The 6,223-nt window shown below is 29.1% G+C and overlaps 1 pseudogene; it reads left to right on the top strand.

The window, feature by feature from the left end:
* LOC107632725 lies at nt 2,939-4,081 on the top strand (annotated as a pseudogene).

The raw sequence follows: 6,223 nt of genomic DNA, 5'->3' as shown, positions 1-6,223 counted from the left end.
AATTACTCATATATATATATATATATATATATAGTTTGTTATTTTTCCATTACATGATATATTTATTATTATATTTATTATTACATTACATAAAATGAAAAAAAAAAACATGGGAACATTCTAAACATAATTACCGCTAATCTTTTTTTCTTTAGTTTTCAAATATATTATTTATTTTATTTATTTAGAGTAATAACTAAATTTATTATAACTATAGTAAAATTATCTTTAAACTATTAGTATTATTAGTAAATTTTTAAAATTATTAATATATTATTAGTATATATAATAAGCAGTAAATTTTCTTTCATGTTTATTATTTAAAAAATTTATAATTTTCACATAGTCTTTATTTTATTTTTTTTCCATACCTAATGACTATTGACTACAATCCTATTAATAGTATCACCTATAGTAGATTATACGAAGAGAAAATATGAAAAATAAAGACAAGGATTATAAGGTTATGAAAAGTTCCATTCAAGTTTGACAAGAGTAAGACGGTTTACATAGAAATAGTTCTAATAGATGATAAGATTAATTGATTCATTTACTAAATTTTTTCAAGTAATGCTAAGTTTAATTTATAAATAGAGTTTAATTTTGATGCACTGACAGTGTAAAGTGTTTTACATAGTCGTGCAATCACATCCGTTCTTTTAGATGACCATGCACGCGGTCAATGTGAAATGTATTTATTTTTATTGATGTGTTATTACGTAATTAGATACACGTGTAAAACTACTTTACACTGTCAGTGTATCAAAATTAAATTCTTATAAATATTTGTAGTTCATATTTTAAGTTAATTTTATAAGTACACCATTTCACAAGTCAAAGACAATTCTTTTTAATAGCTTTGTAAATGCTAATAGCTTTTATATTTAATTTATTTTGCAATACGATAAAATTCATTATTCAATCAAGTCAAAGACAATTCTTTTTAATAGCTTTATAAATGCTAATAGCTTTTATATTTAATTTATTTTGCAATACGATAAAATTAATTGTTCAATCAAGAATTATTTGAGAAAAATATTTGAGAATGAATTGGTAGAAAGAAAAGTCTATGTCTTCTCAAATTTTGAGATTGAAAAATCAAGCGGAATGTATCTTCTGACTGTACACACGTGCAAAATATCTTTTAAGATGGAGTCAGGTATAGTACATTTGGTCGATGATCGTAAAATTCTGGATAATCATTTTAATTTGCTTGCTCATGCTGATATATTGAAACAAACAAATGAACGATTCTACTATTTGGTACGTAATTAATTTATATTAACGCACACAAAATTATCTTCCTTTTGATTTTAAGTTTTGCCAAAAAATTGTATAATAGCATCATTTTATCGATGACAAAAATTTTAATAATTTATTTATGAAATTATTTGAAATTGTATTGTGACTTTTTTAAAGGTATATCCTTTTATTAATATACTATTGTTAGTTTTATCGTTGAATATAAAATAAATAAGTAAATTCTTTTTATTTTATACACGTTCGAAATATTATTCACTCATTTGTCCTTAATTTAGTACTTTTAATTCAATTTTTTTGTTCACTTAGATGTTATTAGATTCTTGACTAGAAAAGAAAAACTCATATCATGGTAAAAAAATAGAGAGAAGTGACCAGTACATTGTGATTGATTTTCATGATTTGCAGTATGTAAAATTTTAATATGAATATTTCTTTAGGTTATAATCATGTGTTGTGGTGCAAATTTTTTTTCTTTATATATTACTATTTACTCCCTTAATTCTCGCTTTCATTCAAAAATGAGAAAAAAAATAAGATGTACACGATGAGATCAATTTACAATCAATTACTTGATCATCTATGTGATCACCAAGCAACCGAATACATAATTTATTCTCTAATTTATAAAATTTAACAAAGACATTAGTAAACATATTGGTTTCGCATTTATTTATATATTTTATTTATTTATGTTATATTTGTAATTATATTATATCTATTTTTATCAATATATATTTTTTTAAAATATCGTTAGTGTTAGCACATTGTGTATTAAATAAATTAAACGATAGAAATACGTAACTATTTTCTTTTTCAGTCAAGATTAAGTAAAATACTGTATTTTAGACTTGCAATATCAACATATTAATAGTAAAATGAAGAAAAAAATATAATATTATATCAAAAATTTTTTTAAATCATAATTGTAATTTACGATTGAAATCATAATTTAAATATTTTAAACGGAATAATTTTATTTAGAGAATTCATAATTCAAACATAATTTTTATACACTTAATAGCTACATTTGAGTTAATACATTTAATACTATATTTAAAAAAATACTAACAATGCACATCATATTATTTATTTATTAATTAAATTATTACAATTCAAATTAATTTTAATAGAATAATTTAAAATTATAATTTCAGTTTTATCATGTGCATGACACGAGTTATTACATTTGTTTAAAAAGAACGAGTCACTCAATAATATAATTTTTTCATATAATTGTACAATAACGGTAAAACCCTATTCCTAGTTAAATAAGGAAATAATCATATAATCAAAACTATTTCTAGATGATATATGTGAAGATATTATGTGATATATTCTTTATTTCAAACAAAAAATATTTTAATTTTAAAATCAATTTTGCAATAATATGTAAGTGAAAATCCTAAATTTACTAGGAATTTAGTGTCTTAGTGTTATAACGTGCATTCTAAAATTCACGACTATAACTTGACAGCTTCTACTTACCTTTTTTTGTTTCTTTTAAAGTTTTAACGAACCTGACTCCTTATTCTTGGAACTTCTGCTTCTTTAAAAGAAACTTCAATGATATAAAGTCTTCCAGATTTGGTAATCCTCGTAGCTCTCCTTGCTTCTTTCATACTGTATTGTCCAACAAAAGGTCTTAGCCATCTCTATATTATCTTCTTGGTGCTTATTATATTGTCGAACAAACGGTTAGTTTATAAAATCTTGGTTTCCTCTTCTATTCTTCTTAAGTGATCAACAATCATACTTTTGTTCTATCTTTTTTCTCAGTTTCTAAGAAGTTAACAGAGTTGCTTTCCAGGGTTCAGTAATATAGAGTATGACGACCATATATACAACAATGACGAGGATCCATGATGAACGAGAACAACTTCAACAACCACCTAGAGTTTTTCTTATCCCACCGCCCATGGTTGTTGGTTTTCCGCCCTTTTATGGCGCCGCTCAGCCAAGGTTTGTGGAACGGCTGCCACTTCTAGAGCCCAGTCCCAACAGTTCGGTTGTGATCAGGCAAGTGTGGGCTGCCAACGCTGATTCCGAGTTCCGAATCATAAGCAGCCTGATTGACAAATATAGATTTGTCTCTATTGACACTGAATTCCCCGGCGTAGTAATCCAGCCCCGCAACAAGAACTACCGGAGTCTTGTTCCAGAGGAAACTTACCAAGTCATGAAGGCCAATGTGGACGCGCTCAAAATCATCCAGCTTGGACTCACTCTCTCCGATGAGCACGGCAACCTCCCTGACCTAGGAACCAACAACAGAACTCACTACATCTAGCAGTTCAATTTCGGAGACTTCAACCTCATGCGTGACATTCACGCAAAGGACTCTGTGGCACTCCTACGCAGCCAGGGCATCGACTTTGCACGCAATGCAGTGGCTGGAGTTTCTTCGGTGCATTTTGCGAAGTTGGCAGCAGCATCCGGGCTGCTGTTCAACAAAGCACTGACATGGGTCACATTCCATGGTGCTTATGATATTGGATATTTGGTGAAGATTCTGATGTAGCGTGTTCTTCCGACGCGCTTGGAGGAGTTCTTAGAGCTTGTGAAAGAGCTGCTTGGGGGAAATACTTACGATGTGAAGCATGTGATGAGGTTCTGCAATGGCCTCTATGGCGGTTTGGAGAAGGTGGCTGACACACTTCACGTAGACCGAGTTGCTGGGAAGTGCCATCAAGCCGGGTCTGATAGCTTGCTCACCTGCCACACCTTTCACAAGATTAGAGAATCTTATTTTTTGGCTAATGATGATGGGTTTAGGGAATACGTTAATGTATTTTTTGGGTTGGAAATTATAAAAGCTTAATACTTTTAAGTTGAAAGAAATTATCATACATTAGATTTTTCATGTAATAACATTGTGTGTGAATTACAAAGTAGTATCAACTGGTTATTTTTTGGATATGACAATTGTTTTATAACACTTCAATTACAAAGTGGCCTTTTTTTCAGATAACAGTAACATATATTTGAATATACAGCGCTGGTTTTTAGCAGTACGATGTGGGACATTCATGATTTGCTTTATTTTAATGTAGAGACTATGCTGATCCTTTTTACAAGAGATCCTTCTTCATTTGATTTGGGATTGCGTGCCATGCATTGTGAAATGGAAATATTAAATATAAGTACTAGTTTAAATCGCTTGTTTGGGCAGTTGTGCTTAACAGATTAACACTAATGATGCATTGTGGGTTTGAAGACATTAAAGACTATTTCCCATGATATATATATATTATGTACAGTGCTAGTTTAGAATCAGTTGAATATTTGTTTTATGGCTAATTCTATATATTTATGTGTTGGGTATTCTAGTCTTCTAGATCTGTGGAGCAGTTCTTGTTGACTAGGTAAGTTGGTTTTGGGAGGAGGAAGGAAGCAAAATCTTTGCAGTAGTGTGCTATCTGTGCCACTAATTGGTGTATTTGGCCTCTATTTGGTGTAAAACTCATGATTTTTAAGAGGTTTTCCCCTCTCAGACATTTATGGAATCTGAAAACTCCACTTCATTAATAACTTGTTCTTTTCTCTGCTTTTGTTGTCTGTCTTAAAGATGTTCTGCTTATACATGTAATTTCCTGCATAGTGTTTTTCTGCTCTATAATTTCCTGCATTTCCAGTATAATTCTATAACTGGGAAGGGGTGATTTCACACTAATTCATTCCTACCTTAACTCTTCTAGTTCTATTGTTTACTTTCTATCTCTTTTGGCCTTTACAATGATTACATGTATGGCAATATTATCCATGTAGGCAACTAGATTGATGGATTGACCAAGGGAAGCATGTTTTTAGAGAAAGGCACACCATTTCTAATAGGCATTTCAAGTATTTGGATTCAGAAGCTCAATTCCAATTATGAGTTAAATTGTAAACACCAAATAGGGTTTGAGCCAAAATAAATTAAGACATTAGAAATCTGTTTCCAAGCGGAAAGAATGAGTTGAGTTCTGGCTCTATACTTTTGTTTATCTAGGGAGTTGTGTTTTGCTCTATTATTTTTTTTCCATACTTAATGACTATTGACTACAATCCTATTAATAGTATCACCTATAGTAGATTATACGAAGAGAAAATATGAAAAATAAAGACAAGGATTATAAGGTTATGAAAAGTTCCATTCAAGTTTGACAATAGTAAGACGGTTTACATAGAAATAGTTCTAATAGATGATAAGATTAATTGATTCATTTACTAAATTTTTTCAAGTAATGCTAAGTTTAATTTATAAATAGAGTTTAATTTTGATGCACTGACAGTGTAAAGTGTTTTACATAGTCGTGCAATCACATCCGTTCTTTTAGATGACCATGCACGCGGTCAATGTGAAATGTATTTATTTTTATTGATGTGTTATTACGTAATTAGATACACGTGTAAAACTACTTTACACTGTCAGTGTATCAAAATTAAATTCTTATAAATATTTGTAGTTCATATTTTAAGTTAATTTTATAAGTACACCATTTTACAAGTCAAAGACAATTCTTTTTAATAGCTTTGTAAATGCTAATAGCTTTTATATTTAATTTATTTTGCAATACGATAAAATTCATTGTTCAATCAAGTCAAAGACAATTCTTTTTAATAGCTTTTATATTTAATTTATTTTGCAATACGATAAAATTAATTGTTCAATCAAAAATTATTTGAGAAAAATATTTGAGAATGAATTGGTAGAAAGAAAAGTCTATGTCTTCTCAAATTTTGAAATTGAAAAATCAAGCGGAATGTATCTTCTGACTGTACACACGTGCAAAATATCTTTTAAGATGGAGTCAGGTATAGTACATTTGGTCGATGATCGTAAAATTCTGGATAATCATTTTAATTTGCTTGCTCATGCTGATATATTGAAACAAACAAATAAACGATTCTACTATTTGGTACGTAATTAATTTATATTAACCCACACAAAATTATCTTCCTTTTGATTTTAAGTTTTGCC

This window comes from Arachis ipaensis, chromosome B03 (genome assembly GCF_000816755.2).
Source record: "Arachis ipaensis cultivar K30076 chromosome B03, Araip1.1, whole genome shotgun sequence".
Classification (NCBI taxonomy): Eukaryota; Viridiplantae; Streptophyta; class Magnoliopsida; order Fabales; family Fabaceae; genus Arachis; species Arachis ipaensis.
The sequence above is the reverse complement of the archived record's forward strand: the minus strand, read 5'-3'. Positions and strand labels throughout refer to the sequence as shown.